This window comes from Tympanuchus pallidicinctus, unplaced genomic scaffold, assembly GCF_026119805.1.
Source record: "Tympanuchus pallidicinctus isolate F22 unplaced genomic scaffold, pur_lepc_1.0 scaffold25, whole genome shotgun sequence".
NCBI classification, from domain to species: domain Eukaryota; kingdom Metazoa; phylum Chordata; class Aves; order Galliformes; family Phasianidae; genus Tympanuchus; species Tympanuchus pallidicinctus.
In genome coordinates, this window is record NW_026294742.1 from 5775429 (window position 1) to 5799813 (window position 24385).

Here is a 24385-nt window from a genome sequence, read left to right on the forward strand (position 1 = left end):
CATGACATACCTCCAAGTTACAGCCAATGATGTTGGTTCATCAGGGTTATTTATGTGATGCATTCATTCCTCTTACTTATGTGATGGAAAAGCACCATTTGGAAATGATGTCCCTCGTGTTCAGCATCTAGAGGCCCACACCAATGCTGCCTTGGGTTAAAGCCGTGTCATGCAATTCTGGCCTCACACTCTGCCTCTGCCCGGCCAGCAGTACTGCCAGGGGCCAGGGCCTGTGGGACAGTGGCTGTCACTGCTGTCCCCTGGGTCCGTGTTCTGTGCCCCCAGGGCAGCTGTCTGTGCTTCTTGGGCATCTCTGTGCCAGCTTAGCCCTGTCAGGTTTCTCAGAGGAGGATTTCCCTTGGACGTTGCTCAGGGCAGGTGCCTGCCAGAGCTCAGTGCCTTTCTGTTACAGCAGGATGTGTTTTGGTGCCCATCTTCCTTTGCCTTGTCACAGCTTGTGAGAGCTTTCTCCCTCCCCACATCTGTTTGGAGCTTTTCAGATATTTGGAAGCAGTTGACTTTGCTGGAGCCTGGGTTCCTTGCAGGCGCTTGTTTTTGCATCCACTTGCCTGCAAGTCTGGCTCTTGTCCCCACGATCTGCTCCTTCCCCCTCTCCTTTTGACGTTATTTGACCAACAGCCCATTGCAGAGCTGCCCTCAGCCATTTCATTTCTGGGCTGGGAGATTTGGGACATGACCAAAAAGTGACAAGAAAGTGTTTCACTCTGCAGGTGCAGGGCTCCTCGTGCTCCCTTTGCATGGGTCAGGAAAGGCACGAGTCAGATGATGGAGCAGCACTGCTAACCTGAACTTCTCCTCCAGCGGCAAAACCACTCCTGCATTGACAGTGCTGGCGCTCTGCGTGAGCTCTGTGCCTATTAATAACGTGACAGATGGCTGCAGTTTTGGATGGATCAGATTCAGTTTCGTGGATGGATGTTTTCTTCCACTGAGAAGGGAGGCAGCAGCTGCTGTTCCCTGCTGTGACGGCATGGTTGGTGATGTGGAAGTGTGACATGGAGACAGCAGTGCAGAGGAGCTCTGGGCAGTGGATGAGGCACATCCCTCTGCTTGAGGCCGCCGGGACCCTGTGGTGGCTGCAGGTTTTGGTCAGTGTGCAGAGCTGATAGGTGCTCAGTGCCAGGATGGCCCCTCTGCTTCACCTGTGGGCCTCAGTGCTGCCACAGACACTTCCATTCGCTCTAATGCTTGCAGGAGAACTCTCTGCATTTTGCTGATTGCTCACCCTGAAGCCATCCCAGAGCTGATGTATAACAAGAAGATACTGATGGGTGCGCTGAGCCCTACTGCCCACAGTGCCATGAAGCAGCACAGCCCATGGCCACTACAGGGAGCGGCAGGGACGTGGCTTCTCACTGCTCCTGGAGCTCCGTGCTGGCAGCAGGGCATGTGGGAAGGGAAGAAATGGCTTCTTCAGGCTGGATACCATCTTTGCCCATGTCTGCAGGCAACCTCACAGCGGGGGCTACTGAGCTCCAGGTGGGGAATGTGCAGCCCTCAGAGCATCAGTGGGGCACAACAGCCCCATGCTGTGTGCTGCTCACCCAGACTGCTGGCATTGCTCCACCTCTACTGACCTTTATTTGTGCACCATATTCTTTCACCTTGATTTGTATGACTTTCCTCATCAATGAAAGATCAGCAAGGCAAAGCGTTGTGGTTTTGTCTTGAGACAACAGAAGAACTCCATTCCAGACTCAGCATGGAGTTGAGATATCTTGCAAAATTATGTCTTATTTTGGACTGACTCGGAATGGATCTTGTGCTTCATCTTGAGCACAGAGTGTGGTCAAAACCTTGATGTGTTGGAAACAGTTCCTCCAGGGAGAGCCTGGTGCAACAGGATGGCTCCTGGGGCCTCAGCTCTGTGCCTTGAGATAGCACAGTGCCATTGCTTTGGGGCTGCGTGACACCTGCATGCATTATTCAGACAGAGCTTCCAGACCTGTGTGCTGTAATGAAAGAAGCAGTTTTCGAGGATTGAGCCTTTTACACGTGGGTTTGTCACGAGCTGTGTTTAGAAATCAGAACTTGATGAAAACGCGTGAATTGATTTTTGTAGGAAATTAAACCACCCGCAGTCGGGGTGCTCTGCATCTGAAATTGACTCTAGTGCTGTCTTGGTTTTTCTGTTAAAGAATTGCTTTTTTTGCTCTCGTGTTGGTTTTCAGCCCAGGTTCCAATGATTTTAGAACAGTGAATCCTGTAGTCTCATCTATAATTTTATTTTTAATTGATTGACTGCAAGAGGAAAATAAGTTCCTTGTGTTGTTGTGTCTTTTTTTTTCTCCACATCCCACTCGATCTCTTTAACAGTAAATGATCTATTTGCTGTGCTGGAAATGTTGAACAAATGGGAACAAGAGCAAGGCTCTGCTCTGCACCTGCAGCAAAGCTGCTGTGCCCTGCTTGGCCCAGCTCCTGTTCCTGGCTGCCCCACTCAGGTGTCTCTCGCTGTTTCCCATCTCTTGGCAGCAGTCCCATCCTGTTGGATGGCAAGTTTTTGGCAAAGAAAAACAAACAGAAAAGCAAACATTCATAACTCGATGGTGCAATGCAGCCGTCCCCAGCAGCTGGGCTGTGCCTGGGGATGAGGCCGGGCTGCCCTTCCCTGCAGCTGATGGCCCGATGTATGGGCTCCTGCTGCTGGAGTCCGAAGTGGGATGGGAAAGCAAAAAGGAAGTTTTGTTTTTTACTCCGAGAAAGGTATTCACCTTTTACCCACTAGGTGTCACGGTTGGGTTTGGGTTGATGTGGGAACTCACAGCGCTGCCAAGCTCAGCAGACTTTTGGGAGCAACGCCTTATGAAAGCAAGCCAGGAATTAATTTTCATGACTTAAAGGCGAAAAGCTGAGTGAGGGGGACAGGGTGGAAAGTGGAGGCTGCTGGGAGGAGAGCGCTCCATGTGCTGGGCTACATCAAGGGCAGTGTGCGTGGGGTGAGCTTCTGTAATGGGGAGAGCGCAGCCGCCCCAAGGGAACCCTGAGGGCTGTAAGTAGGGCTGGGGGGCTGCACCCGGCGTTCTCTCAGGGTCTTCCCAAGGCACGTTTCCATCTGGGACTTTTGTCCTTGCATAAGGACAAGGCTTTGGCTTTAAAGTAGCAAAAAAGCAGAGTGCTCCCGAAATCCCTCTGGAAGCTATCAGTGTAACAAATGTCTGCTGCTCCAAGCGAGCTGTCGTGTTTAACTGCATTTTGGATGATGTCTATAAAAACAGCAGCTGTCTGCATGCAAACGGGACTTTCCAGCAGTGCATAATATGAAAAAGAATCTTATTGCTAATTTAAAAACAGAGAAAGCAAGAAAGGCTCAATGAGCTCAGATAACACCAGCTCCACATCAGCTCCAACAACGCTCCAGACATCTGTGAGAGTCATCAGATTAACGTGATGTACGCTCCACATCCGCAGCTCTGTGCTGCTTAAGATCTAGGAGCAGGCAGTGTGGCTCTGCCTGCAGCTACGGCCCTGCGGGGCTCCCTGTCTCCTCCATCCCTCCCCTCCTCCATCCCATTCCTGTTTCTTTTCCTCCTCTGCTATTCACACTTGGTGACCTCCTTCATGAACAACAACTTCACTCTATGATGACACTCATTTAGTGACGTTAACCTCGTTAGTAGCAGCTATGAGCAAGAACCTAGCTCTTAGCCTGGCACATTTGGCGTTGGCCAGAATAGGGCAAGGAAAACCTGTGCTCAGAAATCTTCAGCTTCCTACAGAGCATTCACAGAGGGGAATTCTCCTGGGGCAGGAGTATGGATGCTTCGTTCTGGCAGAGCAGCCAGCTGCATTGCAGGGCGATGGCATTGTAAAACGTTGCAGGAGTTGGCAATGAGCCCAATCCATTGCTATTTGGCAAGTGCTGGTACTTGTTTCGTTTGCACATCCAGGAGCTGAGGTGTGTTTTGCTCCATCTCTTGTTGTTTTGGGTTGCTCTGCATTCCTGCCCTGAGATGGCTCTCAGACAAAGAACACCACAGTCCCATGGGAAGGGCTGCTCCTGTGCTGTTCTTTGGCCCCTGCAAAGAGGGGAAAATGTCAGGAATTTCCCAATATCATCTTCAGCTGTTGGTTCTTCATCTGAACTGTCCAGAGCTGGATGGGATGGACCAGAACCAGAACTTCTGGGTTTGCTGCTCCACCACAAGCTCCGAGGTCATCTTTGACAGGGATTAAGGAAACAAACAAACAAACAAACAAACAAAAAGACAGCAAAACCACATTCAGACAGAACTTATTTTATGCTTTTGTGTTTTTTCTTTTCCTTGTGATTCCCACTGACACAATTGCATTGGGCAGTGTATGAGGTTGATGTGCAAGGAACCGTTTGCATGGAGTGGGATGGGACATGCCATAAATGTGAGGATTGCTCAGTGCAGCACTGCTCTGCTCTGGAGGAATGCTGCAAAGTCTTCCCACCCCAGGAAAGATGCTGAAGAAGAGGGAAGAAAAGAGGTCATTTTCCTGTTCCCTTCACCCCTCTGCAATTATTCTCCAGGCACTATTTGCATTTTGCCACCAACACTGCACTTGGAATCTGCTGCCAATTGGAACTGATGGGTTTTCTGCAACTGCATCTGAGTTTCTCTCCCATTAATGTGGTGCTGTGTGTCTGTCCCACGTGCTGCTGACTCTTCATTGATTTCTTAAGAAAACCCCTTCCTGAAGGGACCTTCCCTCCTGTGCCCATCACCAGGTGCGTTATTTCATCTGAGTAGGGTTTGGTACCAGCAAAACCCAGGGAGGGAATCAATGCATGCCCTGCACTTGGGCACTGTTTTGGGGTGAAAAAAGTGAAATTGTACTGAGGCAGAAGAGGAGAGCTCAGCATGGGCACCGAGTGAGCGCAGCACTGCTTCTTGAAGAGCGGTGGTAATGGAGAGTCATTACCATCCGTTTGCATGTACAACAACAAGAAGGGAAAAGATAAAAAATCAATAGAGGAATCAATAAAGAGCATCTTGCTTGAGGACTTGTGCCTGGAGCACATCATCATTAGGCACAGGAAGAGCGGGCACTGCTAATTGAGGGAAGCACGGGGAGTGCAGGGAGCAGCAGCTGGAAAACCCTCCGAGTTTCAAACCACTGCAGGTGCTGCTCTGTGCACAGCACAGCACTGATGCTGTCATCTGCAGGTCTCTCACCATCACCAGCATTTTGGGGACATTCTAATGAATGCATGAGAGCTGTGCTCCATCCCTGGGCTGCTGGGGCTGGCTGCTGGCAGCACGCTCACTTGGATCTCTGCAGTTGTGTACTGAATGAATAAACGTTTGCTGGATCCACATTCAAGATGCTCTCGTCTGCACCATGATTGAGTGGACCCCATGCAGCCACCATTGGGTGACTTTGTATGTTAGTTCATTTTTTTCCTTTTACTCCTGATTACTGCCACTGTACCATTTACAGACCCTGGGGAGGAAGGGGGGAAAAATTCACTTTTAAAAACAGCAATTATTCTTAGTAAAATATTGTAAATAATTCATTGCTTGCTGGCCGTGGTGAGCTGTTAAATGCCTTTCAGCTGCTCATGTACAGCCGCTCAGCACCACTGCCACACTGAGCTCAGTGCTGTGCACCCTGTGCTCTGCTGGCTGTGTGCTCCCATACAAATAATGCAAGCTTTCCAGAAATTCACATTTTCTATACAACCCTCTTTCAGTTATTGTTCATCGTCCTTCAGGCTCCATGATAACTGCAGGCTGTGCAGGCTCCACAGTCACTGCTGGCCAGGAACCAGCAGGCACGGCATGGGGACGCTTCCCCCAAAGGCCACCAATACATCCCCACTGTATTTCCCTAACAGTGACCTTCACCGTGTCTCTTTAGAGATGGGTAAATAGCACCTGACTCATTTTACAGTGTTCAGTGTTGTCCCCAGAGTGGCACCCCCAGCACGGCACCTGCTGCTGTGGCATTTACACAGATCTGAGCTTCGTGCACAGCAAATGCCCGGACATAAAGTGGAAAGGGGAACAAATTTCTCATCTGCCTGTTCTGAAAGGAGTTTTTCAATTTACAGTTGCACTCAGCAGAAATGGGGCTCTAGGAAATGGGGAATGAGCCACCTCTGAAGGAATGGGAGAGCTGGGGATGCATTATTTTTTATTAAAAGGTGCCGTGAGACCCCTCAGGTGCCAGAAGTGCCCCAGCAGCAAGCAGTGCACGCACTGGAGTTTCTGCTGACATCACTGAGCGCTGTTTTCATTGGGACTAGAAGACTGGAACACCCCCATTTGTTGCAGCATTTCTGCTGAGGCTCCAGCATGGCCTCAGTGCTTACACAGCTGTGCAGAAGTGCCTTCCCTGCAGCTGGCCATTTGTTGCCACCACCCAATAATGCGAGCACGGTTATTTAAATCAATAGTAATGAATTTTTTCCTCATTTCTCCTATGATAGGCAATGCAGCAGGATTACAGCAACACGGCAGGTGAGGTTTTCCCTTTATTTAATGACTGGATGCAGCAGTTCCCTCCAGCCTGTGGGCTGCATCATATCAGCTGTCACAGGAGGAGCAGCTGATGGAGCTGCTTGTTAGCATGGTTCCTCCTCAGGAAAATGAGGATGGTTTTTAACAAAGCAGTGCTAAGGATGAGGTAAGGTGCTCTCAGCTGTGTGATCAGCTCTGGGCCCGCATCCCTCATAGCCCAATTTGCCACAAGGTACCCAAGGATGGATGAATCCCTTACAGCTGGGAGAGAGAGGTGGAGCCTCTGCAAAAGGTGGGGTGGGTGATAAAAATGATGGGCAGCCCCAGATTGAGAGTGAGTTATTTTTTACCAAAGATTCCTGACCTGATGGGCATAAGGACCTGCAGAGAATCCTCTGACTGACTGAAGGAAAAACCAGGTGAGATGTGTTTCTTAAAAATTAAACTCATTTATGTAGTAATTTGCAGGAGATCTTGGTGTGTCCTCCTCCAGCTGAGTTTGTCATACTCCTCAGTTTTGTTCCTTTTCCTCTGGTTCATGAGGCAGGGGATGGCACATATTGCTGTGGGAGCTGTCATCATGTGCATGTGTTGTGCCCCAGGTGCAGCTCACTTGGGACTTACCAACCTGGTGAAAAACAGGAGGCATCCCTGCTAATGAAAGCAACTTTCAGAAAGTTCAGGCATTCTTCTTTCTGTATATGATATGTAGGGCAGTTGCAAGTAAGAGCAGTGGTTGTCAATGCCTGTGAAACCCAAAAGTGAGACTTCCCATCAGCCTGCAAAGGAAACTTCTTGATGTGTGTTCTAAACTTCAGTGTGTTCTAAAGGGCTTTATAAAGCAGGATTAATAACATAGCCTCCACTTCCCAGCTAGAAATATTAACTAGAGAGAAAAAAGATTCTTCCAAGCTTGCTTGGCAGTAGAGGTAGCGAGAGCATCGCATCTAAGAAGTCAAGGCTGAGCACACCTGGTGCTCTCAAGGCAGTACAACCTGAGGAGTAAAAGGAGCGTGGAGCTTTAGTGCTTGTTTGCCATGCTGAGGAAGAACCCCACCCTGCTTCGCTCATTACTGCAACGTTTAGTAAAGCATTAATCCTGCTTGTTGGTAATAGCATGCAAATTAAACACCTGCTCTAGAAATCTGTAGTGCTTTGTTCCATTAGATGGTGTTGACGTGTCAGATATTTGGGCTCTAATGCAGAAAAATGGTGCCATTTTCATTTATCTTGCCTAATAAAGAACAAAGGTGTGCACTGATACAGGGCTGCCCATAGCAAGCGACCGTGTGAAAAACAGTGCTTAATCTAGCCACTAAATTACATGTGACATCTCATTTAAAGATAAACAGCCTGAAGGCATATGTCCAAGTGGCACTGATGAAATTTTTAAGCATTTCTTTGAATTCTCATTTAACCTCAATTTGGTAGCAAAGGTGCTTTGTTGGCTGTGAAGAATTGCTTCTCCTGCTCAGGAAGCAGAAGGAGAAAGCTTTAATGGGAGACATGGAGATGAATTGACCCCCTCCAGTCCCATAGGACCCAGCAGATATTGGTCATGAGATGGGTGGAAGAGGCTCTTGTGCTCTGGGATGTTAAAGCACACAGTTCCCTATTTGCAGAGCTGGACTTTTACAAGAGATTATGTGAGTGTCTGTGTACCTAAGGTTATCACTCATCTCTTTGTTCCAGTTCCTGTTCATTCAGCCTTTTTTGCCCACTGTTCCTTGGGCTGTTCTTGTTTTCCTCTGGGCCTGCTGAGGTGGGATGCACATCTAGACCAAATAATTCAGCTCAGGTACTTCCAGTGCAAAACAGAGGGGGTTCACTCTTGTAGGGCTGGGTTCCTGCTTGTGCAATGACAGCACCATTTTTCAGCAGGGCTTCCTGCTGGAATCTCTCTCCTGTGGGCCATCAAGAAGAAATGAATTCCTTGTTTGTGTGTGCAGCTGGGGGACTTCTGCACCTCGTACAGCCTGTTCCTAGAGGCACACAGAGGGGCAAAGCGCCTTGTGATAGAAATAGGACTTCCAGAGGGCAGGCACAAAGCGCTGCATTCTCTTGCTTGTGCTTGGTTATCTTTTGTAGTGGCTGCTTGAACTGGTGTCACTAGGAGGCATTTCCGTTGCTGTTTCTGGATGATAGCCTTTGACTTGCTTTCAACTTTCTTCTTTTGAAGAATGCTCCAGAAATAAGCTCTGATTTATTTTTGTCCAGCTCTCCAAAATTGTGTACCGGTGATATTGTTTGCTTACTTGTTTTTCCCCCATCGTATGGCTGGCAGTAGCAGGAGCTCAGGAGAGGCTGTTTTTGTGGCTGGACACTGAACCCTCAAATGCTCAGGATGCAGACCTTCAAGTCCTGAAAATCCCAATCCCAGCCATGCCAAGAAGGCAGGCAGCAGGCACTGTTAGACCATCCATCCTTCTAAATCTTTGCTTAGCCTTGCTTAACAGGATTTCTTTGCATGTTCTCGAGCTGTCCAGTTATCCTAGTATTTGATCAGGCCTGTGGCCACCCATTGCCAGCTCCAGCACTGCCATACATCAACTCTATTTCTCTTTGCTTCCCCTTGAGCAACATCAACCTCCATCTACAATGTGGTGCTCAGGATTTCCTGGTGTGTGGTCACTTAGCATTCAGCACTTGAGAAGATCACATACCTCTACTTGTTCGGTCTTGATTTTGATCAGAAGAAGAGCTGATGTCATTTCAGCATTCCTAAAGCTCCGCTCCCTCCTGGCTTTTTTTAGAACAGTTTGATAAACAGCCTGTGCTTTGTTGATTCTTATTTCTGCATCTCGAAAAATGTGGCAATATCCATAATAAACACAGCCTGGGATTGCCTGTGGAGAATATTTGCTCTCTTAGAACAGGAAAGGGATCTATTCTGATGATGGCATTTAGGACTTGCCTTATTAAAAATGAGAAAATGGATTCATTTCCCTTCATGTAAAACATAAAGTGCAGAGTTTTTTTTTTCTTTCAGTTTAATGAACAGTTTGCCCTCCCATGGCTCTTTCCAGCTCTTCACAACCCTTTCTGGTGCCTGGCCATGCAGCTTACCTCTAGCGAAATGCTCTCGGCCTGCATGGCACCTCTGGATGTTGTGCCCCAGTCAGCCCTCTATTTGTGGTTGGCACAGACTTCCTGCCTGTCTCTGCGGCCATAGGGAAGTCACATTTCCAATCCCAATGCCTCTCTGGTGCTGTGGGTATCTGGTGGTGGAGATGGCAGCCTGCGAGAAGCTGGACCTGCTCCACCAGCTGAGCATGAGCTGGGGATGCACAGAATCATAGACCCATAGGGGTTGGGGGAACCTCTGGAGACCCTCCAGCCCCTGCAGTAGTCTGCAGATGATTCCTCAGACCAGCTCTGCTCGTTTACATCCCTGATATCCCTGGACATAATTTGCCTATGATTAGCACAACTAGCCAGAAAATGTATTCCAGAGTGGTTTGTGCAGCAAATGCTTGGAGAAGCTGTTGAGATGCCAAAGGAGTCCTAGAATCGTTAGGGTTGGAAAAGTCCACTTCAGAGCATTTAGGCCAACCATGTGTAGCTGGGGCCGTGCTGGGTATCCTCCATTACCATGCTTCTGCAATTGTGCATGAGGTGTTGCAGTGAGTCACAGCAATGACTGTTAATATTTGGGTGGCCTCACTTGATTTCACTCGGCATGGTGTAGGTGATTTGGAAACTCACAGGAGCAGTAGGCTCTGAGCAGCCCAGGGAGCACGCAGGGGCAGCTCCTGCCAGCCCCAGCCTGCAGGCAGACCTCTCTGTGGCACCTCTACTCCCCTCAAGTGCACTCAGATAGCATGTTAAGGTGCCCCAAAATCATCACTGTATGGTTATGGGGTTCCCTATGCTTTTTTCTGCTTTGTGTAACACCCTTGAATGGCAAATCCAGGGCTCTTCTGGCCCACATCTTTTTGGCATCCTTTAGCAGGGCCCTTATGGGCAATAGCTGCAGGGTGGGTTGTGATCTCAGCTCACGGTGTGAAGGGAATGGGGTGTCTGAGAACTGCTGGTGTAACAAGATGTGAGTGAACATGGCAGCAGGGAATAGCTCCTTAATTTAAATAACGAGCGTCCCTTGCTGCCTGACAGATGGTCACTTTCTGAGAAATGCAAAGTCTTTTTGGAGGGTCAGGCTGCGTGTATTTACATGGAATAATGAGGGAGAGACACTGGTCCCAACACATGCTGTGTTTTTCACATTTTTCCGGGGGTATTCCCAGCTGTCTCTGAAAAGAGCAGATTTGATCCTTTGCGAACCTTGTGTGAATCAGACCACGCGTTGGCACACGAAGAAACCAAGTGGCCGCAAGAACGCCTCTGGTATTCAGGCAGCCATTACAGTGCCCTTTGAGCATCTTTAGCTGTTAGAAATGAAGCTCGATGCTTTTGCCAGAAAACATGCTGGGCTTGAATGTGCCCTTACTTGTGCAGGGCTGGCAGCAGTCCAGCATGCAGCTATCTGCACTCTGGTGGTGTCTCTGGGAGTTAACGTGGGGGAAGATGGATGGATGGCAAAGAATTTGCTCAGGGGTAGGGCATCTTCCTACGCCTTCCCTTCTTGCTGCATCCACTTTTAACGTAAGAACTGGAGATCGGGTGCCTGAAGTCATGCTTTAACCAGTATTTATCCCACCAGTGCTGATGGAGTATGAGCAGCAGAGGTATAACTTGAATGAATGGCTTGAAGGAGTTCTTCAACCACCCTGAACCCCTGTGGAGGAACTCTTGGCAACGGATACCCTAGACACTGTTTCTCTTTACCACAGGTGAAGTCAATAGAGTCCCATTAAGGTTTACTTGAAATGGAAAAGATCAGAAACCCTAGCCTTGATCCAAAGAGACCCACTGTAGTTGTGTCATCTTTCTCTCCTCTTGTATCTGGGTCTCTTGTTCTGCACCACTTCACTCAATGCCAAGGAAGCATGAAGTGTAAAAGCCTTGTGATTCTGAAAAAAAAAATAGACAAAAAGTTTGAAAACATCTAAAGGCAGCTGAGAAAGGATCCCCAAAATTCAGTAGTTTCCTACATCAGTGCCACATGGCTTCTGATCTGTGGGTAGCGCTGTGTTTGGAAGAAGCCAAGTCAATCAACACCCACTTTTCACAGTGAGTCACTACTGGTGTCAAATTCTGGTCCATGCCCAGTGCCAGAAAGTATTCTCCTCTAAATGGGGAGTGTGCCATGCCAAGCTGCAAAATCACTTGTTTCCCAGACATGGCCCTCAATTATCCACTCCCTGCCAAGTCTAGGAGATGGAAAGCTGTGTTGTATTGTGATAAGGTTTTTTTTCTCCTCATTTAGTTAATACCTCTCTGAAGGTACCTGCTGCTTTTCTGCATTCCTATGCTCAGGCCAGCAGAGCAACAGGAGATTTGGGTCACACAGGTCCTTTTGTTTATCCACTTCCTTTGGCCAACACTACTGGTTGCAACCCTGTGCACCAGGGAGGGAGCTCCCAGGAGCCTCAAATTGGAATGAGAGGTAAATGGGGGTTGGAGATTCATGATCCTTGAGATTCCTTCCAACCATGAGATTGGAAGGGATTGAGATTCCAATTCCATTCCATGATTCTGTGAAGGCCTTAATTGTACCAGCAGAGATTCAGGTTGGATATTAGGAAAAATTTCTTCTCTGATAGAGTGTGATGCAGTGGCAGAGCTGCCCAGGGAGGTGGGGGAGGGAAGGGGTCACCGTCTCTGGGAGTGTTTGGGAACTGTGGAGATGTTGCACTTGGGGACATGGTCAGTAGGGGTGCATTGGGGTTGGAGTTGGTGATCTTAGTGCTCTTTGCCAGCCTTAAAGTTTGCATGATTCTGATTATCAGGCAGTGGACCTGATCTCTGCATCATTCCCTGAAGACATACAGAGCTGTTGGCTTTGCTCCAGCATACATAAGATGTTACAGCTTATAAAAATAATTTTTCTCCTCATAAATTGGTGTTTTGTTTTGTTTTGTTTTTTTTTTTCCCTAGATGAACCAAACCAGGTGATGGTTACCACTGCCATTCATGTGAATGGAAGGTCTTTGCAGGGCTGGGAAGAGGAGAGATTGGAGTGACAAAGCAGTTAGTAGCTTATAGCACTGATGGGGAGAAAACCTATTGAGTGGTGGCATTCAGAATGACAGGGGAGGTGGGGACAAGCAGGAGTAACTGGCTGGAGCATTATGGGATGCTGCCAAAGAACATGTCCAGGTTCACTGTGCTGTGCATGCTGCAGTTACGGAATGCCAGGTACTTCCTCCATGCTTCCAAATAGAGAGGAAGCATTCGTTTATCTACGTTCAGAAAATGAGCATCAAAGAGGACCTCCTGCTGGAAAGCATTTGATGCTTTAAAGGATAGAGAGCATCTGAAAGGGCCTTAAAGGGGAGAAATCTGACAGGTGCTCAGCTGCTCCTGGCAGTCTCGCCTTGGAGCCTCCAGTTTAGGAGCTGTAAGAGTATAATAATGCACTGGGGCATTCAGAACATAAATTGGTGTTTTGTCTTTTTTTTGAAGGGTTGCACTAAGGATCTACCCTGCAGCTGCTGGATTAATTAAATGCTGACAGCCTGCTAGAATGGGAGAGGGGATTTCTCCTGCCCTTTGTGTTGCAGACTGGAGTACACAGTAACCCTTGGAAATGTGCTTGTTCCATTAGGCAAAATCAATAAGGCACAAATCTCTGAAATTCTTCTATTATATTACAAATAGACTAAGCCCCTGTCCCTGGCAAGAGCAATCACTGCTTTTGTGTTCTAAAAAGATGCTCGTGGTTGTGCTCTGGAACAACAGACACGTTTCAGCTCCTTGACAGTAATCTTTCAATAACAGAATCCTCATTTTTGTATACAAATCTTGGACTGTTTCTCAGCTGGGCCAAAAATCAATGGATCCAGCTTATGTCACAGGGAACCATGCTTGTGAAGGCAGAAATTGGGGCACAGACAGCTTTTGGTGGCTCTTGAGGGCCAGCTCTGCCTCTTGCCCTTTCTTGCACACCCTGTCTCCATCAAATGCATTGCACTAATGAGCTGTATATGCAGCGTGTGTCACAAAGGTTTATTTTCTTAAGAGAAATAACATGGAGAAAAACTAGCAAAGAAAGCTTCAGCCTTATTAGTGTCATTTTCTCAGAAGATGAGTCTCTTGCTGTCTCTCTATCAGCCTGAAAGACCCACTCCTGCCAAAGTTTATTTGGCATAAACATCTGAATATGTTATACAGAAAAAAAATTATATATATGTATGTATATAATGGATGGGGCAGGGAAGAGCAGTGTTAAGCTGCAGTGAGCAGGGCATGTGGGACATAGGAAGCTGGGGATGGGGTTGACTTGAGGAGGTGGATGGGGTGGTTGGATGGCAGGTGGACTGGATGATCTTAGTGGTCTTTTCCAACCTTAATGATTCTGTGAGAGTTTCTGCCTTGAGAAATTGAAGAACAGCCTGGATGTGGAAAATGCTTCTGACAAACCCTTACTGCCAGGGTGAGGAAAGGGTTGGGTCACTCTGGGTCCTTCCCAGAGCTGTTTGTCACCAGCCCTGAAGCTGTTTCTCAGGCCTGCTAGATACCAAAGAACTCCTTTCTCAGAAGTTTCCAGAACCAACATTCCCCTTGCAAAAATGGCTTTTTAAGGAACATGTTTTGAGGGGTGGAGTTTAATGGCCCTCTCCAGCATCCCTAGCAACCTGCCTTAAAAACCTCTGCTTGGAAATCTTTTAATCTTCTTTGGATGCTTTTTGAATGTTTTCCAGGAATGTTATGCTCTTTCCCACTCACAGCTTCTAAATATATGCTCTGTTTGGGCTGCAGACCCCGGTCTATTTTTACATTTATTTCCAGCACGTTTAAACTTCTCTATCCTTGATAGAACAGTTCGATCTGTACTTCAGCTGCTGTCCGACCTCAGCATCACTCAGAAGGAGCTCATTATTCTAGAGGACTTCTGCCTGGATGAGAGCTGTGACAGCTCCTGTCTGGCTGCAGGCAGGCTTACAGCTGGAGGAAAGTGGGCAGGAAGGAAAGGGACCAGCTGCTTCTGTATAAAGGAGCAATTAAGTATCTTTGGAGCCTTTGTCCTGTTTGTAAATGGTTAACTGAGTTTGGGATGGAAAATACTGTAATAGAGCAGTGATTTTTCTCATTCCATTGAATTGGAGTGGACAACAATTTCCATCTGTAAGGCAGCAAACAAGTGGCTGCTTGCTTCCTCATCCTCCCGCGTGCTGATGTTTAGCAGGGCTTTATTTATTTGGTTAGGTGCACGGGATATGTGCTCACTGTTTGCATAAGTAGGATGGGAATGGTGAAAAGCAGATTTTTATCATTGTTACTCTTGTCTTTGTTTGCTGTTCCTGTCCCTGGGGTGTTTTTCTGGATCTGATAAAGATTTACAGGAGGGAAAGAGGGGAGGCTGAGGGAATGCTCTGTGCCATGTGGGCAGCAGGGGACCTATTCCGCTTGTGAGCAATGACTTGATTAAGCGTACATATCTCCACTTGACCTCTGGATGAAAATGTGCCCTTTAAATAATGGTTCTAAGTCTCTAGGGTCAAATCCAAGCTTTTGTGGTGCAAACCACTACAAATGAGAGCACCATCTCCTGGGCTGGCATCCTGCTGAGCCCAGAGCAGCACCAGGATGTCCCAGCAGGGCAGCTGGCCTGGCTCTGCCTATTTAGTGTTCTTCCCTCTGTGGGCTGTGCCCCCTGGGAGCCCTGGAGGTTAAAGCCACCTCTCCTGACAATTTGGAAATGAGGTGAATGAGAAACCCAAGCCCTGGCTCTGTAAGAACAGAAACAAGACCCCTAATGCAGCAGACCGGTGGCACGGAAATGCTGCCTGACACCTCCAGCATGAAGGAGAGAGTTAAAGACAGAGTGGGTGCTTGTTCCTCCATGGCATTATCTTTGTGATTGCTTTTCATATCTTGTTTACTGTGGTTAGCAGAGCAGCTATAATATAGAGTGCTGGATGCAATAAATCTTGTTGCAAACAGCACGCTTTTCATCAGAGCTCATGGAACTGCAAGGTAAGCATGAGAGAGAAATCTATAGATTTAATTATATAGAAAGTCTAACCCATGTAGATCTTACTGGAAATTATAACCACAATGATTACATCGTGTGCAGGTTTCTTTGTATTATGTATATTGTCCCATTTTTTGTTATTTTGAAGACACTGACAACAGCAGTGTGGTGTCTGCTGTGGCTTTGTACCGGCATGGATGGGCTGAGGGTGTCATTAATTTAAGGGATGAGTTTTGAGGGGAGGTGGGATGGGTGGTTTTAGGGCTTTTTTTCTTCCCTTAAGCTTTGTGCCAACCACTCACTCTCGTAATCCCAGATGGTGGCTTGCTGCACTCCTCCCTTGTTGGATGGTGAGCATCACCACGCTGCAGGGCTTTCCTTTGCCAACACAGAACTCATGAAGGCAGCAGAGGTGCAAGGTAGGCTCATGGAGGCTTGTGCTGATGTTGGATTCAGGCAAACACCACAACACGATCTGTGGTTGGGAGAACCTGCCCTGGCCTTCCCAGCTCAGGAGAAGGGCTGGTTGTGGTTCAGTCTTATGGATGTCACCAGAGTTGCACTTGGCCACTGTCAGCAGGCTGCCCAACGTGGCTGTGGGGTTTGTGGTGCTCAGAATAGGTTTGGATGGTTTTCAATGTAGCCCTGGGTTTTCCCCATGGCAGTGTTCAGAGTCTCCTGGATCTGCAGATAGCTGAAACTTGCAGTGCTTTATTTCTCCACCCTTCATTGCAGGCAGGGATTTTCTACTTCACGCAGATGCTGGGAAGATAGAGGTAATTGGTGACTGTAAGATGCTCTGCTTGAATGACAAGAGCTGTGCAAATACTAGCTCAATACTAAAAAACACATTTTTCTTCTATTTTGTACTACAGAGAGTGAAATGTAACCTAAAATCTAAGCTTCCACAAGAAAATGAAATCCATGTATTCAATTAACACAAACCCTCTCATTTCCATCCATCAGCTGCAGATGCTGGGACTCCACTCCTGCCTTGGTAGCAGTACTTGCTGTCTTTGAACCACCAGAACTACATAACATAGTGAACACCGGGCATGGCAGTATCTCTGATTCTGCATAACCAAGATGCTGAACAGGGCAGATTAAAAGTAAAAGAAATTTCTGACAATTGTGCCAGTGATTGAGCTGAACAATCATCTCAAGCTCTGCTTGCTGGTAGCTGTGCCAAGCGATGGGTCCTCTTGTCACAGGATGTGATGCTGACCCCAGCACTGGGGGCTATGGTGACATCCTGCCTGGGTCACAGTGTGCATGGGGAATTTTGGCAACCCAGCTGCCTGCTTCCCTCGCTCTGTTTTAAATTCAGGCCATTAATATGCATTGGAGTAGCAGCGTGATCCCAGACGCGAGCTCTGCTCCTGCATGCAGCACACCAAGATGTGCAATTTCTTTGTGTTGACTGGGGAAATCCTGACCCTTGTTTTTCATGAGAGATTGTTTAAAGCTGTTTTTGTGCTGATAGCAAACCTGTGATAAGAGCTGGTGCCAGCAGCTGTGTACACGCAACTTGCTGTGTACTTCTTAATTCAGCGCATGCCGGTGATCTCATGGAAGAGCCCTCCTTTCTGAGACTGCCTGTATCCCTAGAGGTGTTCAAGAAAATGGTAGATGTGGCACTGAGGGACGTGGTGTGGGCATGGTGGGGATGGATTGGTGGTTGGCTTGGATGAACTTAGTGGTCTCTTCCAACTTAAAGATTCCACGATCCCATCTGTGCCCACCTCGTACCTCTGCCCCTCATGCTTTGGAGGGAAAAGTAGGGAGTCTGTAGTGACACTTTTCCTCTGCAGCTTTAGTACAGATCTTGGTAGCTCCTGCCTGGGATTGATAGCACGGCCAAGTCAGGTAACAAGCTACACGTGATGCTCACACATAACCAAAGCCTTCATGAGTCTTTGGAGAAAACCACACTCCTGATTTACCCAGGCCACGTTTGGGGTGATGCTGAGCTTCCCTATTGTTATTTCTTCCCAGGAGCTGAGGGTCCCATCCTGGTTCAGGGTTTGGCACTCACCCTATGTGCTCTGAGAGATGGCTTGGTGACAAATGGGTGCAATTGAGGCATGTGTCTGGGTTGCTGCATGCAGAACTGGTTTGTAAATGAAGCATTTTGCTAATGTCAAAGGATATAGATGGATATTAATTGTTTCTCAGTGGTTTGTCATTTTTCATGTGGCTTATTGATGGAATAAAGTTAACAGCAGCAGGGAAACAGGTTGAGAATGACCTGAAATCAGAGGAAAACCCCCGTAACAGCTGGAGGCAGAGACAGGTTCTGCTTTAAGCAGAAGGGTTTTGAGTGGATGTGCCAATATTTTAATATTTCAGGTATTCTTCTTGGCTTCACCAAGCTGCTGGTATAAAAAAAAAACTCTTCAGATCGAAACTTTAACACTTTCAGAAAGAGCCATCTTGATTTTCCTTTAAATCTTTCACTTCCATTACCAAACAGACCTAATGCAACTCTAAAATGAAAACAGGAGAAGGACTTTTACTCTAAAGGTATGAGTTATTTGATGCCTGGAAGATCTGAATCTTTTCTATCTGTTTCTTTCAGTGTGGTGTCATCTTGCAAATGAATTCTGATGATAATCACAATTATTTTTCCTGCTGGGGACAAACTTCTGCAGTGGCAGTAGTTCATCTATTGATGTTGGACCTGATGAACCCTTGAGCATGGACAGAGCTTGGATGGAGAATACTGTAATTGGTCTGTGCTGAGTCCAACCCAACATCCTCATGGCCATCTTGAGCCAGCTCTCAGGAGGGGAATCTTTTATAGATAAATGTATATGGCCACACAATGTTAATTCCAGCTTCCTTCCAGATGCAGATATACAGCAGCTTTAGTCTGCAGAATAACCCCACACTCTTGCCATCTGCAAACACAAGCAATAGTTTTTGTCAGAAAAAAACTCCAATCCAACTAGCACTTCATTTCCCATGCTAGAAATGCCTGAGAGCAAAAACTTTCCCTAAATAACCCCAACACTGAACAATCACTGAAATGCATCTCTTTTATTTCACTGCTTCTCCTCACCTGGTAAACAGTGACTTGGCCAACACCTGGTGCCTGTCTGCTCCATCACTGGGGTGGTTGGTGCTGCTCATGTCCTCTGAATCTTTTAACCTGATTTTCCACCTGCAGCTGCATGGCTACCAATGAAAAACCCTCCCTAAAACTCAGCCTGTGTGGAACAAGCATGCTTCATGGGGCTGGCTTTGGAGAGCCCACTTGAGGTATGGGCTCCAGAAGGCAAAAAGTACCTCGAAGAGGATGCACTGATCTTTGTCCTCTTGCTGTTTCCTCTGTAGCGACTTCCTCCCCTGCAGTACTGCACAGCTGTAAAGAAGCTGTGATGGCTCTGAGGAAGGAGTCTGGGTTCTGTGGCTGATGTTACCCTGCTTGCCCCCCTGCATCCTGCTCCATCTCCAGCATATGGAGGGGCTAATTGCTGCTGTAGGAGCTGCTGCTGTGCACAGTGGTCTGTGGATGAGCTAAGCACAAAAAAATGATTTATTACGGCTTTACGATACAACTATTTTTTCGTAGATAGTAAGGAAAGTATGGGATAACCAAGGGGGAAAGATCAGTTTGGTTTGGGGGAGCTATTTTTTCAAGCTGTTCCTGGGCAGTCACGCGGTGTGTGCTGTTGGCTTGGTTTGTGGCACAGACTTCTCATGCAGGGGCAGAGCTCACCCAATGACAACCCCTCCAAGGGTGCCCTGAGCCACCTGGGATGCTTTCCCTACTACAGAGCAGCTGGGGTTCAGCACTTGCCCTGGTATTCCTAGGAACCTTCCAGAAAAGCACCTCCAAAGTAACAGAACCCCACGTCCCATGGATGTCACCTTAGCAGTGATGGCACGGGAAGGGGATGTCTGTGTTGGCACCTCTGTGACTTCAAAGGCAGGAGCTGAGAGGCTTCTCAGAGCCTCCGCTTTGTTATTCGTCTTCCCCAGCGCTCATAAATTATCAACAAACAATCTCAGCCATCATGCCGGTGAGCAGGACTGGATAATTATGTTTGTGGTTCAAAATGAGGGTTGTCAATTTTAATTAGGGAAAGCTGAGGGCGCGGGGAATTTTTAATGTTACCACCTGAACTCTTGAGTGCTGCTCAGGAAATAATTGTAAATGAAAAATTAAACAGGGCTCAGTACACACTGCAAAGGGCATTCCTTTTCTTCCAGTTTGCCTTTCTTTGAGGCGAATTGGGATCTGGCTATACAACAGCCAACAGGTTTGCTGTCAGTACGAGGAAGGAAAGCTGGGGGTGAGCACCACCTGCACCGTGCAGTGGTGGTGGGGCACCAGCGCTCATCTTTCCTTGCAGAACTGGTGCCATCAAAACTTCTTGTGCTAAAAACAAGGCAGAGTCATCCCTGAATGTCACCAGCAGCCGGAGGGGCTGTCTGTGCAACTGCTGCATCTGAGCCAGCAAATGTCAGCTCATCGCAGGGAGTGGGGGTTAAGATTTAATCAGCAGGCCAGCATCCTCTCCTAATTTATTTTCCTTCATTTAGAGAGGATTTGCTGGGCTGCCTGTGATCTTGTGAATATTTATAGTGAGAATTCTTTTTCTGCTGCTCTCGTGGTTAACAAGTTTGATGCTTCCCAAAGATGTGCACAATAGAGTCAGACCTGGAATGGCCCCATCCTGTCCTGGCACTGCCCTTTGGGCACCAGCAGAGCACTGCAGGCATGGCCTTGGCTCATCTGCACTCTGCTATGAAGGGGTGCTCTTCCAAGTGTGCTTAGCACCAGCAGAGCCTCATCCAAAATATTCTCAAGGCAGCAGAAAGTCATTTTAATGGGCTTAGATGAGGCCCAAAGTGAGTCAGCTGGAGCAAATGAACTCCCATTCGCTAATGCAGTCTTCTAATAGCCAGGCTGCAGAAAAGCATTTGGCAATTGTAGTTGTTAAGTCATAAAAAATAATGAAAAAAATGCAATTATTTTTAATGCTATGCACATCTATTATGGTAAGAATATGCTGAATCTCTGGTTGGAAATACTTTGGGTGTCTCGGGTGATGGTGGTGAAGGAGAAGAGATCTCTCACAGCTCTCTGTAGGGTCTGGTCATGACTGAAATGAACAAAGGTTCAGCTACTGAGTGAAGATCTGTGTTGCCTGTCTGCGCTGTGGCACATGGGGTAGTTCTCAATGGGTGACTCAAAGGGCTGATTCCCACCTCATAAAGCCAAAGGGCTTGTCCCTGTGCATACCTGCAGAACCTCACTGTGTGGGGCTCCAGATGACTGCCAGCATGGATGGGAAGAAATGCAGGGAGCTGTGAGCCTGACAGTATAGGCACAGATCTCTCTTGGCTCTTCTCTCTGAGATCTTAAAAAGCAGGAAAGCATTTGTGGTCTGTGGGCACAACTTGGGCAGGGCAACCCAAACCTCAGCAATGCATCATCTGAAGTCAGACCCCAGAGAAAGCCACGTCCTTTCTTCTAGAAAACTAAGCATTTCTCATTGCAGTTCCTGATTTGCAGCCATGGTTGAGGAACAGGGATATTCCTGCTGAGGAAATATGCAGCCAACCTGAATTGCTGCTGTGAGCTTGCTCCCATACCACTGTTCCTGTGCCGACTGTTTGACACTGCGCAGTCTGGAAAAAGCCTTGCACGTGTGAAGCGCACTGTTGGGAGCACCACATCTGCAGCTACTGCTGCAAATTGCAGCAGAATGTTCTTTGAGCTATGCTGGGATTTGGGCATAGGAGGTGCAAGTCTGGCAACAAAGCCACTTGGCCCCAAGGTTTGGAGATGGGAGAACCACATTGCAGATCCATGTTGGGGACACAATGAACTCTTGGTGCCTTGGCTCCTCTTTCTTCTCCTAACTCAATACAACCAAGCCAGCTCCTTGTACTGGATGATCTGTCCTTCAGGTTGTTTGGTGTCCCCAAGGATTTTGGTCCAGGAGCCTCCTTGGTTCAGTGCCTGGCATCACCTGTGGGACAGAAAGTGCCATCATTCAGCAGAGAGTATGTAAGTGCCATCTGGTGCAAGTGGGCTCGGGGGGTAATTAAAGTGTGCTCTCAGAGGAGGAAGAGGCTGCAGACATGTTCATCAGCTCCTGTGTCTCCAGCAGGCTGGAGGAACGCTGGAGCGCATTTAAAGCAACAGCTTAATTAAATGGTGCTGCAGTTCTCACCTTGCCTTAGAAAACTGTTGGCTTATTGCCTTTAGCCCCGTGTTCTGACAGGAAATAACAAGTATGCACATAGCCAGAAGTGTAGATTGCTGGCCAAAAGCATCCCAGAGCATCTGGCTTGACCTCAGGAATCACCCTGCTTCTGCTGCTGACCACTATCCAATGTCTCTGATCTGCAACTACTTGGCATTGTCTGTGGGAGGAGAACACACAGCAGAGGCTGTGCAAAGAGAGGCAGCTGCTATCTCCTCCTGCCCTGTCTGTTGCACTGGTGCATCTGCTCTCCACCCTGGAGCAGCTGCTGTGTGAGGATGCCGTGCTTCTTGCAGGGGATGCCCAGTTGTGAGCATCCTTGGGGACCAGTGAACAACGCTGGGCAGCTACACTTCAGCACCGTCCTTTGAGGACTTTTGGTGCTTGCTACAGAGCTATTCCCAAAGATGAGCATAGAGAAACACAAGCACCTTTCCCCATCTGTTTGCATTTGTGGGATCTGACCTACTTTTTGTAATTGCAGCACAACAGCCTCCCTTGTTTTCTGACTTGCAGGAGCAGTGGTGCTTTGTGCTGCAATAAGCTGCACCTTAGCAAATCTGCCCCAAGGAAGGAAAGCAGTTTCAGGGGAGGCCGATGGCAGTGCTCATGTGGTGGCCTCCCACTCCTCCACGGATCCCACAGCCACGTGTATCTGTGCACCAATGGCCATAGCTGTCCCTGAGGGTGCATCTGTATTTTGGGATGCAGGGATGAAGACACTTCTACACCATGGTTTGCAAGGAGGCGCAGCTGGAAGCAACCCCACGGTTGCAAAAAGGAGACCTTTTGCTTTCCTGCTGTCTGCGCACTGTCTCAGGAGCAGCTGCTGAGAGCCAGGGAGAGGCACTCAGGATGTGCTGTGGGCTTTGGGAGGACTAAGTTCCAACAGCAAGGAAAAAGCAAAGTACACTCTTTCCCCTTGTTAATATTTCTTCAAAAGAAGCTGCAGCTGTCTGGAATGCTCCTACACAACAGCAAGTCATGAGTGATGGCTTTCTTTGAGTAATATAGACTGGGAGCTCAGTTAAATGTATCAAATTAACTGTCAAAATAATCTTCCAGGCTGTGATGAGCCCAAAGATTAAGCAGCATGTTGTTCTTTCTTTGTGCTTTTTTTTTTTTTTATCTTAGCAGAGGGGATTTACTGTAGATTCCAAAATCCATATTTGAAATGAATTGCAAATAGTTTCTTGTAGTCTTGGCCTATATGAAAAGGATTATTACCCAAAACAACACTTCTGTCATGGGGAATGTAGGTTAAGAGAAATGGGAATGTAAATAAATGTGCAGGCTTTGCAGTGCATTCTGCAGGGGGCATGTTTATTTTCTCTCTTGATTCCCCAAACCTGGCTTCCTATGCAATTAAAGGGTCCAGCTCTTCCTTGCAAAACATACTCTCATTTCTTTTTTGTGTCATCAGTAAATATTTGGGCTGAAACTGTTTAAACATAAGCTTTCAATAATCTTTGTTTTGCTTTTTCTGGTTCTCTGGCTGAGACCTGGTTTGAATTTTCATAGACTAAAAATACATCATTTTGTTTGAAGAGCTTAGATGATCTTGTTCATTTTGCTGTTTATCTATTACCAGGAGAGCCTAATCCTTCCCTGATTGATGTTCAGCGTCACGTAGTTAAGCAGCGATGCAGGCTGTGGAGCAGGGAGTTATTATTCTTTGCTGGGCTCTTCAGGTACCTGAGCCCACTGCTGACATTATGCATCCACCACACATTAAATTGTATTGCCCTAATCAAGCGTGCTGCCGTAGGTCAGCAGCAAAAAATGTGAAGAAATAGATGCATGAAGGTGATAAAAGACAGAAATGGCAGAGGATATTAGGAAGCACAGGGCAGAGGGAGATTGGTAGCAGTCAATCCTGATTTTGAAGATAAGGCCGTGACTCTCCGGCGCCATGCCCTGCATTATTCATGTGTGAATGCTGGCGGGGAAGGGCTGTGTGCACCCAACGCTTGGCTTCAGCCTTCACTCTGATATTTATCCATGTATTTATTTGGGGCTCTGAATTGCAACCTCCCTTCTAGGATGTTCTGTACTAAACAGCTGGCGATTTCTTTATTTAAAGACCTGCAGGGTAAAGAAACGGACAAGGAGAGAAAACCAAAGTTTTCAAAGGATATCTCAATCTGCTGGGTTTCTGGATGCTCGTGTCAAAGTTAGAAAGCAATGTTAATTACAGGCGTCTAGAAAGAGCCAAAATTATCTGTCATTCACGGTGACAAGATGACATCGCCCGTTTGGAAGGTTCAGCATTACCATTCACAATCTGAAGAGCTTAGGCTGCAATGATAACTACTACTGACAACCTCAGGAGAAGAGTTTGACATTTCTGATCTACGGATGCACAGCAGCGGTTGTTCGGCACACGGGTACGTGGCAGGGCCTTCGTGGGCAAAGAGCAAACAGGTATTTTATCATAGAGTTCTAGGACTGTTTGAGTGGTAAGGAACATTTAAAGGTCATTCAGTCCAACTCCCCAGCTTTTCATGCTGAGCAACTTTGGTGTTGGAAAAAGAAGGAAATAATAATGAAACAAAGGAGGCACTAAAGGTGGGGAGCCCCGTGTGCCCCCTGCATAGCTGTACTGCAGATTTGCCACCGTGTCCTGGGTCACATTCAGCTCAATACTGTACATCTAATGATATTGATCTCTTCCC

The 24385-nt window shown here is 47.4% G+C and overlaps 2 long non-coding RNA genes across 2 annotated transcripts; both read left to right on the plus strand.

Moving 5' to 3' along the window:
- The first annotated feature begins 6796 nt into the window (after window positions 1-6796).
- LOC128084131 (uncharacterized) lies at window positions 6797-20494 on the plus strand. The gene is made up of 2 exons (XR_008208350.1): window positions 6797-6871; window positions 18068-20494. It is a non-coding gene; the product is annotated as an uncharacterized LOC128084131 (long non-coding RNA).
- On the plus strand, window positions 7005-12465 carry LOC128084132 (uncharacterized). Its single transcript, XR_008208351.1, has 3 exons — window positions 7005-7532; window positions 11779-11958; window positions 12450-12465. It is a non-coding gene; the product is annotated as an uncharacterized LOC128084132 (long non-coding RNA).
- Window positions 20495-24385: the final 3891 nt, after the last annotated feature.